The sequence below is a fragment of the Cryptomeria japonica genome, chromosome 4 (genome assembly GCF_030272615.1).
Source record: "Cryptomeria japonica chromosome 4, Sugi_1.0, whole genome shotgun sequence".
Taxonomy (NCBI): domain Eukaryota; kingdom Viridiplantae; phylum Streptophyta; class Pinopsida; order Cupressales; family Cupressaceae; genus Cryptomeria; species Cryptomeria japonica.
In genome coordinates, this window is record NC_081408.1 from 411,156,800 (window position 1) to 411,171,278 (window position 14,479).

Here is a 14,479-nt window from a genome sequence, read left to right on the forward strand (position 1 = left end):
TTAAAATTGGGGAATTAATCAGAATTAATAAAATAATAAAATGGTTAAAATGATTAAATGATTAAATGATGATAGAAATAGAAAATAGAATAATTAGTAAGATTATGAGGAAATATGAAATTAGAAGAATAAGATTAATTAACTTAATTAAATAATTAAATAATTGTTTAACTGATTAGACGAATAATTAGTACATGATCAATGAGACATTTTTAGGTGTCTACATTTGCCCCTCTTTGAGACAATGTCGAAACGATGTTGTTTCGAAGAAAATAAAAAATTATGCCCCAATATGCCCCGGTGATACTTAGGGTGTAATGCCCCCTCGAGAGATTGTTTGTGCATTAAAGACATGAATGATCTCTCGAAAAAAGAAGAATGTGAGATGAAAGGATAGTTAGTTGATTAGAAATAGAGATAGGTGATGTGAATATGATATTGAGATAGAATATGAGAGAATGAACCTTAGAATAAAATAGAAGAATGTTATATGAGAATATGATTTAGAAAGAAGATGAGAAATCAACAAACTATCAATAAGCAAATGAGATGAGAATGAAAATGAATGAATCACAAACCTGTGTCATTTATTTTATTGCGCCAATATATATTCATCATCGAGCCTTATTATTGAATAATGAATCTTAGCACATCAAGGTATAAGGAACCAAGATGCAAAGATATCTCATTTTAGAAACAAACACGTAGCAAACAAGGAGTGAACCCTCCATTCTGGGAATTGCGCTAGGGGTCAAGGTATGTGTGGCGATTTCACCTTGATGTGAAGGCTCTTATCATAGACACCCACTAGAGCAATTTCTCTAGAATTTCGTCGGTTCACACCACAAACAGCAAATGAAGAAAAAGATAATGCCCATCATAGCTCCTCTAGTCACTTGTAGACATCCTTGAGTAGCATAGGAACAATATCTATCGCCAAATGATAAAAGATAAAGACTGGCCCAGACAAAATTCAGCAGCTATACTGACCTTGTGCCTTCATTCTCAGTTGTTTGATGTGATGGTTGATAATGTCTAATCTCATAAAGTTTTTGGACCCCGTTTAAGACTAACATGTCTGATTTCGAGTGTATCCTCTTTTGTTTAAGACAAGATAATGATCACGTTGATATGGATATGATACGATTGATAAGACAGTTTGATCAGTTGATTGCAGTGTTTGACTGCAAGTTTTTGATTGATTGATTTTTTACTTTTAGTTCTTTTCCAAGAGCTTTTTCAATGTTTTTGGATTATGTAGATCGATATTTGAATGTTTTGGGATTATTTTTTCAGGATCTTATTTGAATGTTTTTGGTTGATTTTTTTGTATTTTTTGAATGTTTTTGGATGATTTTTTTTAGGGCATTTTGTAGATGTTTTTGGTATTTTTTCAGGATCGTATTTGAATGTTTTTTGGATGATTTTCAGGATTTTATATGATTTTGGGGATTTTTTTCAGGACTTTATATGATTTTTTGGATTTTTTTAGGACTTTATATGATTTTTTGGATTTTTTCAGTTATGCCCCCAATGTGCAGACCTGTATGACATGATGATTTGCAAAATATATGTGGAGACAAATGAATTTTTGACATGACCTATGTGAATGCAATATGCAGGAGGAAGATGCATTTCCTATTCGAACAAGGTTGACTGTGTTTGTTTTTGCATTTGTAATATATCAATTGAAATAGAGGTGCAAAACATTTCATAGATAAGTGGTCAATCGATCCCTAAGGTCCCTTGGAACATTCATCTCAACACACTTAGTGACTAGGATTTACAAATGGAGACGCGGAAAAATTCCCCACTAGTTCTTGAAACTTTGATCTTCTTTTGCCCATGTGTGTGCAGATGAGTTAATTCGTACTCTTATGTTCACTAAAGATCCCTAGCATTCTATATGACTAGCTACATGGTTTATTCTAACTTCAAAAGCATCCCGAATAGAGCCTCACTGCCAGCAAACCTTGAGAGCTCTGACGAGGTTATAGACTGTAATTTCTCAAATATTGCTCCATTGCTAGTAGGCGTTCATAGCCCTGATGGAGTTACTTGCATGTTCCCATAGTCAAGCTTTTTATCGCACTTTGTATACATGATATTTCAATTATATATCATTGCTCTTTTGCCTTGAGGTGGATATTTGGCATAGCTCTTTTTTTTTTCTTGCCTTGACTTGTAAGTAATGAAACCTACTTCAGTGTGACAATTACAGCAACGCTGAAGTAGAATTTTAGATTTTTCACTAGTCATATGATCAACTAGGTGTCTAGAATGAATTTGAGATTTATTGTGTTTGAGATATAGCAATTGATAGATTGTAGGTCAACAAGTCTCAAATAGTGAAATTACTACCCGACCATGAGTAAAGCGTCGTCACAGGGTAGTGTTGAAAATGAATGACCTTAGGACCTCAAAGTTTTCATGTCCGAATATCTAAGAGAGGAGATGACCCTTGTTTCTCTTGAATGCAAACAAATGATAAATTTGAACAGTTGCCTTGTGTTCTTGATGTTGCTATATGTAATTGCTGAAACTTTTGAGAATGCAATGCGTTTGAAAAGAAACTATATATAATGCAGATGTTTTTAAATGATATGATATGCAATGCGGAAAATAAAACCTAAACTACACAGCCCTTAGGTATAATATCGCTTAAGGTGCATGTTGTTCATAGGGTCAGAGAGTGGATCTCCCTTCATGGTAGCCAAATTATATGCTCCATTGCCTATGACCCTTGTTATAATGAAAGGAACTAGCCAGTTAGGTTTGAATTTCCCTGGCCTTTCTCGTTCCGCTAGGTTCCTTTGATTCTCTTTAAGTACTAGATCTCCCACTTGAAAAGTTCATGGGCGGATCCGTTTATTATAACTTCGTCTCAGTTTGTTTTGATATCCTTGTGGATGGTTAAACATTGTTTGTCTTTTTTCATCAAGGGTTTCGAGTTCTTGTAACCTTGCTACCCTGTAGTCTTCCTCTGATATGATGTTCTGTAAGGAGACTCTTAGAGATGGTATTTATATTTCAATGGGGAGTATCGTTTCTATACCATAGACCAAGGAATATGGTGTTGCTCCTGTAGGTGTGTGTAATCCTATTCTGTAAGCCCAGAGAGCGGGATTTAACTGGAGATGCCAATCTCCTCTTGTGTCAGTGACTACTTTCTTAAGAATTTTCAATATTGTTTTATTTGTAGCCTTTGCTTGTCCATTACTTTATGGATAATATGGCGTGGCAAATCTCTGTTGTATGTGGAATTTGTCACACAACTCTTTCACTTCTTGGTTTTTAAATGGACGCCCGTTATCTGTAACAAAGCACATTAGAACTCTGTATCTACATATAATGTAGTTAAGCATGAATTTTTCTATCTGCTTTCCATTGGTGTATATTAGAGGAATTGCCTCAACCCATTTGGTAAAGTATTCAATGGCTGTCAAGATGAACTTGTGCCCATTGGAAGAAGTAGGGTTGATTTTACCCACTAGATCTAATCCCCATTGTGAAAATGGCTATGGTGATGTAATGGGTTGAAGATCTTGTGCTGGTGCATGAATGAGGTCTCCATGCATTTGGCATTGTTTACACTTCTATACATATTTGTAAGCGTCCTTTTCCATGGTTGGCCAGTAATAACCTGTTCTCAACAATTTCTTTGACAATGGTGGACCGCTTTGGTGAGCCCCACAGATTCCATCATGGACTTCTTTTAAAGCAAGGTGTGCCTCATTCTCATCTAGGCATCGGAGAAAAGTTCCATCAAAACCCTTTCTATACAAAGTATCAGCTATAATGGTGTATCTAGATGCCTGACGAATAAAGGTCTTCTTTTGATTCCTGGATAGATCTGGTGATATGTATTGAGTATGTAAATATGTATATATTTCATTGTACCAAGGTGATTCTGGACCCACGATTGCACATACATATTCTGATAGGGGAGTCTCATATGCAGGTAGCATTAATTGTTCTATGATGAACTCAAACTGAGTTTCATTAGCAGGCATATTCAGAAGAGATCCTATGGTAGCCATTGCATCTGTTGCCTTGTTTTGTATCCTTGGGATCTGTTCGAAGGTAATTTTATTGAAGTGCTCCTTGTAATCTTCAACCAACTTCTTATAAGGCATGAGTTTGTCATCCTTCGTGTTGTAATCATCATTGACCTAGTTTACAATCAACTGAAAATCACCATAGACCTATAACTCTCGTATTTTCCATTGTAAAGTTGTACGAAGCCCTATGAGGAGAGCTTCATATTCAGCCATATTGTTGGTGCATTGGAAATTGATCCTAAATGACTTAGGTATAACGTCCCCTTGAGGAGTAATGAAGAGAATCCCTGCTCCAGATCCGTGACTTGTATAAGACCCATCAAAGTATAACTTCCACATTACTGAGGTAGTTAATGTAAACACGGATTCATCTGGAAAGTCTATCAACAATGGGTGACTATCCTGTATAGGAGCCTCTGCTAATTGATCTGCTATAATTTGTCCTTTGATGGATTTTTTGTCTATATATTCTATATCAAACTTGCTCAAGATCATAACTCACTTAGCCAATCGTCCGGTCAATGTTGCTCTACTCAGTAGGTAGTTGAGTGGGTCAAAGCATGCAATAGTTGTACCTTATGACTCAACATGTAATGTCTGAGCTTTTGGGATGCAAAGATTACTACTAAGCATGCTCGCTCTATGGGGGTATAATTAAGCTCATAGCCGATCAGAGTCCTACTTATATAATAAATGGCTCTTTCTTTTCCATTTTTGTCATGTTGTGCCAATAGAGCTCCTAGAGCTGAGTTCGTTGTTGATATGTATAACAATAGAGGTTGTCCTGGAGTAGGAGATATTAACACTGGTGTATTCAAAAGATAATCTTTCAGAGCTTGGAAAGCTTCCTGGCATTGTTCTGTCCATTTAAAAGTAACTCCTTTCCTGAGTAAATGTTGGAATGGGTGACACTTATCTGCCAACTGTGCTATGAATCTCCTTATGGATTGCAGTCTTCCTTGTAACCCTCTGAGTTGTTTAAGTGTTGACAGAGGTTGCATATCAATGATTTCCTTGACCTTGGCAGGGTCTATTTCAATTCCTCTGTTTGATACTATAAACCCTAACAATTTACTTGTTGTTACGCCAAACACACACTTCTTTGGGTTTAATCTAACATTATACTATTCTAACCGATCAAATATCTGTGCAAGAACTGCAAGGTGACTTTCTCTTGTTTGTGATTTAGCCAATATATCATCCACGTAATCTTCCATTATATTGTGGATCATGTCATGAAACAATGTTGTCATGGCTCTTTGGTATGTTGCTTTGGCATTTTTGAGACCAAATGGCATCACATTCCAGCAGTATGTTCCCCATGGGCATGTAAAGGTCATTTTATGTTGATCTTCTGGTGCAATTTTAATTTGGTTGTATCCTAAAAACCATCCATTAAGGATAGCATCTCATTTCCAGTTGTTAGGTCAACTATCATGTCGATATTGGATAGCGGGAAGTCATCCTTAGGACAAGCTTTATTTAGATCCCGAAAATCAGTACAGATTCTTATGCTTCCTATGGGCCTAGTCACGGGGAACAGGTTGGATATCCATTCCGCGTAGTCAATAGGTCTAATAAAACCTACATCCAACAACTTTTGTAGTTCTATTTTAACCAGTAATGCGATACTTGGATGCATTTTTCTCAATTTTTGCTTGTAAGGTTTAACTCCTGGTATCAAAGGTAAGTGATGCAACACTAATTCGGAGTCTAAGCCTGGAATGTTTGAATAGGACCAAGCAATTTTGATAGGTCGTTGTTTGAAAAAATGAATGAATCTATCTTTTTCTTCTTTGCTTAGTAATTTTGCCAAATGGATGTTATGTACAACCTCCCCTTCTGCTATGTTTACTTCTTCTGTTTCCTCTGTAAGTAATGCTGAACTTTCTCTTTCCATAGGAAGATTACCCAAGTCCCTTTTGTCATTATGGGTAGTTTGATCCTTATCTTCTGTTGCAGAAGTACTATCTTCTCCAAAGTATGTTGTTCTATACAGGTCTATAACAAACCCTGCTTTATGATCACCTTGTGGAAATCTCTCTATGACTCCTAGAAATTTTGAAATTGCTTCGTCATTTTCAAACCAATCCGGCTTTGGTTTTCCTTCTTGCCCCCAATCAATAAAGTGTGAATGCACTAGGGATAAATCATTACTCCCTTCTTTAGTAGACTCTAATAACATGAAGACTTGATTGTTTGACTGACTTTGTGTATCTTCATCCTGTATAAGCCTTATTTGATTCCTTAATATTACACTTTCTGGTGGGCTAGAATCATGGAGTAATACGAATTCATAGTCATGAGAGTCTATCTCACTTTCAATATATGTTTCATCATATGAGCTATCATCACTTATTTCTTCTTGTTCTTGCCTTTGATTCTATTGTAGATTGACTGGTCTTCTTTGGACATTAGTTACCCTTCTTAGGCCTGGTATAAGCCTTTGCAATCTTTCTTCATCTGTTTCATTAGGTTGAGCCTGAGTTGCTTTTCATGGTAGAAGTAGTGAAAATAACCATGGGTGGGATTCGGGTGGTGGTGGTAAACCTGCATCTATTGCCACATTAGCCTATACTGTTGTGTCAATAACTACATCATTTTGTAACTCAGTGGTAGGTTCTTGCAAGAGTTGTCTCATGTATTCTCCATCTGATTCTACACTTGGTGATGTAGGTACCTGATTACTTGTTTGAGATGAAGATGGAAGCGCCTGTGTGGACAAATTCCTTTATGATATGAAATCTGATGGTTTTCTTGGTCGATTTAGAATATCAAGAGTACGTTGTCTTGCTTCGATGATATGTTGTACATGCTTGTATCCCAATCCTTGATTCCCTAGATTATCATTAGGAACAACAGGTTCTAGTCTTTCTTGTTTCTGTAACCCAAGGCCTGTGGTACCATCATATCCGTGTCTTTGGAGTATTTTGAATCCATTGCCATACTGATCTGTGTGTATTCTAGGTATTGTCATATGATCTTCTTCTCTATATATCCAATGGTTAACATATTTGTTCAAGGATTCTTCTTGTAAGTCACCCCATTTAATGAAAGAGCATGAGTCTGTATATCTGACAATTTATTTTCCTTTGTCTTGTTTTTGTACTATATTATGAGGTTTCCCAAAGGACTTAGGAGAAAGAGACAATTGTTTCCCACTTAAAGTATTTGTAATAGAGTACTCACCACAACCCATATCTTTAATTTGTAAGGAGGATGTTGTAGGCATTTCCTGTTTTGTTTTTATGATCTTTAATGTTTCCAATTGTGTAGTGAGAGGTGCGGCCTGATTGATAGGTACCTGATTATCCACACTGTCTTTCAGGTAATTGCAATGTTGGAATGGATTTGGATCACCCTTTATGGTGATTTCAATACCATTGTATGGGAATTTGACACACTGATGAAATGTGGATGGTACTGCTTGCATGGTATGGATCCATGGGCGGCCCAATAACATGTTATATCCCATTTCTCTATCCAAGACTTGAAAAGTGACCTCTGTTGTCATAGGTCCTACTTGTACAGGTAATGTTACAATGCCTTTTGATGGATGTTCTTCATCATCATAAGCCTTGATATTTATCCTCTTAGAAGAATCAATGTGAAGTTCAGAACATCCTAGTGCTTTGACCAACTTTAAAGTACAAATGTTGAGACCGTCTCCCCCATCTATGAGTACTCTTTTGATTCTTCTCTTATGAATGTAAGCTTTCAGATGTAGTGGGTCGTTATGAAGCAGTCTATCACTAGGAATATCTTGTTCTGTGAATGCAATACGTGTGCCTTGTGTCAGATTTCCCACCATAGACTGGAAGGCATTTTCATCTATATCTTTGTTCAGTATCGAAACTTGAAGTGCTTTGTCCAGTATAGCTCTATGAGTGGGCGAAATTTGCAATAGTTTGAATAATGATATCTGTGCAGGAGTTTGGTCAACAAAATTGTAAGTTCCTACTGCTAGTGGTTGATTTTGTGGTATTTCTTGTAAAGCTACCTTTGATATGTGAGTAACCACTACACAGTCTCTATCTCTGGGAGTTATGGTAATCGTAGCGATTGTATCATTTGTATCATAGGCCGTTTTATCAAGATTTATGTTAAATCCCTCTTCATAGTCTTTATGTGTATGTTTGACATCCATGATATGTTATAGGAGTTCATCTTCAAACCAACCTGAGTGAGATGGTTGATCATGCCCCCAATCTCTGAGACAAAGATTTCTATCATCATCATACTTCGGTGCCTCTAATATCATGCAAATTTGGTTATCATATGTGTGAGTGTCTTGATTTTGGTCATCTTGGTCGAGTATTTCTTGTGAATCATTGTTTGCTATATCTCCTGAGATAATGGCATGAATAGTGTAGTCGTATGAGACATTTGTGTAGTTAGTTGTATTGTCTTCGGTACCTGATGTGGTAGCTTTCCCTTTGTCATGCTTAACAAAAGGATCCTTAAAAATTGTATGATTTGTGTTTGCTGAGGTTTTATCGGTATCAATTGTGATGTCCCCTTGGTCTATCATATCTTGGACCAAGTTTTTCAATTTGTAGCAACTTGTTGTTTTGTGACCTTTAGTCCTATGATAATCGCAGAAATCATTATCATTCCACCATGTGGGTTTGAAAGGACCTGGTTCATACACTCTTACCTCAGGTAAAGTGATCATGTTTGTCTGTATTAACTTTTTGAGCGCTAACTCAATAGGTTCTCCTAAAGGTGTGTAATTTATTCTTGGAGTATTTACCCTCGGGTATCTTGTGTTTGTGTTTTGTGTAGCATTTACATTTGTTAATGTTGTGTTATTCCCTGTATGTGGATTTGTTGACTGACTCGTTCCCAAAGATAAAATAGGATGAGTTTTGTTTATTGTTTTGGCGTCTACAATACCATCATTGGTCACATTTTTGTTTTTTGATCAAAACTTAGATTTGTCATTGTTGTTGGTATTTCCATACTTAATAAGACCTTGTTCTACTAGTCCCTTCTCACATTTGAGAGCCTTTTCCGTGATTTGTTTGAATATGGTTAAACATTGCATTTGTATCATATATTTAATCTTAGGAATCAAATTTTCTGTGAACATATCCACTTGCTCTGTTTCTGGGATAACTGTCTTGCACCTCCTATAGAGAGCCCTCCATCATTGTATGAAGGATGCAAATGTTTCATTCTCATATTTTTTAGCGGCACACAAGTCCATCAAAGTAACTGGGGTGTCAATGTTGTGCGAGATGTTTGCAATAAATTGTTCAGCTAATTCTCCCCATGATGTGATGGTTGGTGGTAAATGTGAAAACCACTCTAAAGCCGGACCTCCCAGACTTTTAGGAAATAGTCTCATTAGATAAGTATCTTCTAAGGCAACCTCTATACATGTCGTAAAAAATTCTCTGATATGATCTCTAGGATCACCCTTCCCTCGATATCTATCAAATTTGGGCGTTTCAAAATGTTGTGGGAAAGGTAGCATGTATAATGTGTGATCGAATGGATAAGGACGTAAGTCTTGCATTGTGTAGCTCTTTTTGTCGTTACCAGTTTGCATGGTCATCATTTGTTGTTGTAAATTTTGTATTTGTTGTGTCAGAATATCTGTTTGTGTCAAAGGTATACCTTGTGTTTGTATATGTCCCACAAAAGGATTTGTGGTTGCATAACTAGGAGGTTGTTGGAAGCTACCGAGATTATAACCTTGTGTGTTGTGCGTTCCACTAGGTACTGTGAAATAGCTGATATGCGAACCCATGTTTGGTTGAGTTGTACTTGTTGTATTGGCAAGACCTAGATTTGTATTTTGATAACTATATGTGGATCCCATAGAATAGGAAATTGGAGGTTGGGTTGCACTTGTTGCTTGTGTTTGAATAGGTGCTGAGACACTTGACATTATCTGTAGACACCTAAAATTGTTATGTCTAATTAAATAAATATTTTATTTATTTAATTATTTTAGCCTAATTCATCTATTAATTAAATAAACTTTATTTATTTAATTAATTCATTTATCCTCTTCTAGCCTTATTTCTCATTTAAATAAATTCATTTATTTATTTAAATTATCCTTTTTCCTAAAATTAAATAAATATCTTATTTATTTAATTGATCCCACTTCCTCTATTAATTAAATAAATTTTTATTTATTTAATTAATTCATTAGCCTTTTCTACATATGACACATGTCATTCATCTCTTGATTCACACATTACCTACCCCTCTCATTATTTTATTATTTTCTTTACCTACCCTCTAATCATAGCCAACCATTTATCTTTTACACCTTTCAATCTTATCCTTCCATTTCATATAGTGTCTTCTATATAAAGAGATGCTTCCTTCATTATCAACCCTAACTAACTACTTGATCAATTGACTACACTACGCTTTGCACATTCGTATGCGATCCTACTTGCAACCACATTTTCGTTCTTTGTTGAGCTCTTGTGCATATAAAATATGAGAGCAAATATATCAAGCAAGATCAATGGAGATAGGAAGAATGGAGATCAAAACCCTATTGGACATGTGATGGTATAATCTTTGTGATTTCATTTGATTTGCATTGTCTTAGGTAATCTTCATATGTTATGGTGGATCTTTGTTGTTGTTAGGCTAGGGTTTTGTGGTTGAATTCATTTAGTCTTTCATCATTGTTGTTATCTATTTTCACCGTATACATTTTGGCACGCCCGGTGGGATCCTTGTCCCTTTTGCATTTAACATCCTTGTTGTAGATTTTGTGTCTTGAAGTTGCAGATCTGACATTTTCGACAGCATTGTGATATTTTCACGTCTGCGTACTTTTGGATCGCATTTTTGGTTTTCTGTCGCGTCTGTGTACTTTCGGACTGCGTTTGTGATTTTCTATCGCATCTGTGACATCTGGAATCACGTCTGCGTCTGCGACACTATTTCATTTTTTTGCAGATTCTAGAAATCGCGTCTGTGTTCCCCAGTCGCGTCTGTGGGGTTTTCAAGCGCGTCTACGTCCAGAAGCCACATCTGCGTTACGGAGCCACTTTTGTGTCTCACAGAAGCGCGTCTGCGTCCCGAAGCCGCGTCTGCATATGATACCCGCGTCTGTGCGTACTAATTTTGTTTTTGGGGGTTTTCATTGATTCAGTTTTTAATCATTCGATTTTTTAGATCTGGTTTATTTTGAGCTAACATCTTTAGATCTAGCTAACGAAATTGGTGCAGCTTGTCTTGAAAGCAAAATCATTTTGTTGAAGGCCCCTATTTTCACAAAGTCTTTCGGGTTTAAAATTTACCTAACTTGTGTGCTTGCAGGAAGGGGTGATCATTTGAAACAATCCAAACTACTAATAGATCTTTGTTGCAGGTCCTTGGCAAGGGTTTTTTATTTTTATTGTGTGCCTTGTTTTCATAGACTAGCAAACACTTCAATTGGTGCTTTAAAATTGAATCATTGTCTTTTGTGTCTTGAGCAATAGGCTCTTTTTGTTTAATCTTTAGAGGGCATGTCTCCCCGTGTGGTCATTAGGACTACTAGTGAGGAGAGAACAACACAAGTGGTAGCGAGGAAAACCCACCTCTTACGAACCACTATAAATAACTGTATTCATGGTGAAAACTATGGATAACATGTGTTGATTAGTTCATACCGACACTATGTCTCCCCATAAACCCGTTTGATCAAATTTATTTGATCAGTTTTAGGGCGTAACCCCTACCGGCTGGTAGCCTTATGTATTTACAGAGCTAAAAGTGTCGCATGTATGGCCACATGAGCAGATTCCCTTACTAGCACCTTTTTGTTTTAGAAGCCAAAATCCTTCTAGTTGTTGGGGCAGGAGGTCGAACCTCTGGTAGCGGTCTACACACATACGGTTCTTAGTAGAGATACAAAGTTCGCCACAAGGAGTTTTTGTGGGGACCGATGCTTGGCCACCCCGAGAAGTGAGTGCCGAGGGTGGAGCCAGTGGGGTCAAGCATCTAAGTATCCACTTTGAATAGCGTAGCCTCGAGGGTAAAACCCCATATGGGATCAACAACTATTGTCTTGGCCAACCATAAGAATTGTGCTTGACTTATTTTGAACAATCAAACATTCAAGACCAAACAACAAAACATTGTGTCTTCAAGTGTATGCAAAACAATTTTACATCAAACATCACACTTTATTTGAGTCATTTTTGAGTCTAAACACTTGCAAACATTGAGTCCTCATCAACATTGTGTCCTCTTGTCACAAAAAATAGTCAAACATTCAGATTTGGTCACAACAAAGCAACTTCACAAATTGGAAAAAATTGCACAAATTTTGTAGAAACGCGTCTATGTCTGACATAATAGCGTCTGTGTCGTATAACCGCGTCTGTGAAGGGCAGAAACGCGTCTGTGTTCTCAAAATCAACATTGCATTTACAAAATCTCAGACTCGCGTCTGTGTTAAACAGAACCACGTCTGTGTCAGGAAATCGTGTCTGTGCAGCATACAGGCACGTCTATGTTCAGAATTGAAAAACTTTTACAGTCGAGCAAACAAACACGGTCAGTTTCAGAATTCTTGAGCTTCCTAGGTTATTTCTCCAGGGTTTCATCTAGCATTCAACCTGTCTTTGGGTCTCACAAAGTCCATCATTGCTTTACACCTTACATTACATTCATATTTGTCTAAACTTGAGTCCAAAGGTCACTTGCTTGTCCTCATCATACTTTGTCAACACATTACATACAACAACATTTTGCTGAGTGGTCCCTCATCAAGGTCTATCACCTTTGGGTCTCATTTGGTCTTACTTAGAGTCAAGGTCAACTTACCTCATCAAGAGAAACTATCCTCTCTTTGGAAGTCACACCTACTCTACTACATACATACTTGGTCTTACACTTTGGACATTGCAAGTAAACCTCAAATTAATTTACATTCCATCCAACTCTTGGTCTTCCATACTCTTTCTATTTTCATCTAGTCTCACACATCTTGGTCAATACCTAGTTCATGGTTGAAACCCGTTCCCAAAAATCTAGGAGAGAAACTAAAGAGGCTCAAGAGTCTGCAAACATGAGTTCCTATGAATATGACAATGATATCTTTTTCAATTCTTATCATACTACATTACCGGACATGGATGCCTATAGAAACATTCCAAATGTTGAGAACATGGACACTAAAAACAACAATGATACACACAATGACAATATGGACAACTTCTCTGTACATTCAACAGAAGTGGAAGACACCATTATGAATCCCCATTTCAATAGATTGGTTGAGGAAATAATGAGGAGAGATAGACAATATTTCTTACAAGTGATGGCACAAAGCGGAGCCAAGATACCTCATGATTTTGACATGTCTCAAATAATGGAAAATCGACCTTTGCAACAACCTCACCTCAACATGGATCAAAGGAGGCCTAATAGTGGAGGCAATAGAGGACCACATATGGTGCCTAAATCACCATCGTCTTTGTTTCAAAAACCAGAGGTCCCACATACATAGGGTCAAGCATATGATACTCACCTCCGCAGACCATTATGGAAGTCTTGTGCAGAAAAATATGCTCAATCACATATCAATGCTAAGGATCAACCACCAAAGCAATTGGATATTCAAAGGCATGCTCAAAATTTGGACACAAGGAAACCCCGGGTCAAATTTGGGGGCAACATACTAGAACAAACTCATGACATGCCTATAGAGTATGGTATACATGGACAAAGCAGATATTTCGTTCCTCAACATGACTCTATACCAAGTGGTCCATATACGCAGCATCATTATAGACCTCCTCCATATGAACATGTTTATGATCAATATCATCCATATATGCAACATGCTCCTCCTCCAATTGGTGCCTCAAGCATGGGGTATGGTCCAAGAAGTCGATCTCCACCTAAGAACAATTTGGAGCAACAAATCCGGGACTTACAAAAGAAAATGGAGGACATAAATACACCGAAGCCAACTTACACAATGAGAGACATATGTCCCTATCCATTTGACAAGAGCATTCCAATGCCTCCATTTCCTACACACTTTGTGACACCTAAGTTTGATAAGTATAGAGGCAAAGGGGATCCTAAGGCACATATAAGACAATTTTTCACAGCTTGCATTGAAGTAGCTTCAGAAGAGACATATTTGATGAGATTATTCCCACAAAGCCTAGGTGATCAAGCTATGGAATGGTTCTCCCAACTTCCACCTGGAATTAAGCCATGGGGTGACTTAGCAGAGGCATTTATTCAACATTTCTCCTACAACATAGAGACAGACATATCAGTCACTACTTTGTGCAACACCAAGCAAAAAGATGGAGTCTTTTTCATCATTTTTACAAAGATGGAGAAATCTAGCTAGCAGATGCTCTTGTGAAATTCCACAAAAACAAATGGTAGAAATGTTCACCCAGAATGTTAACAAAGACATTGGCTATGATCTA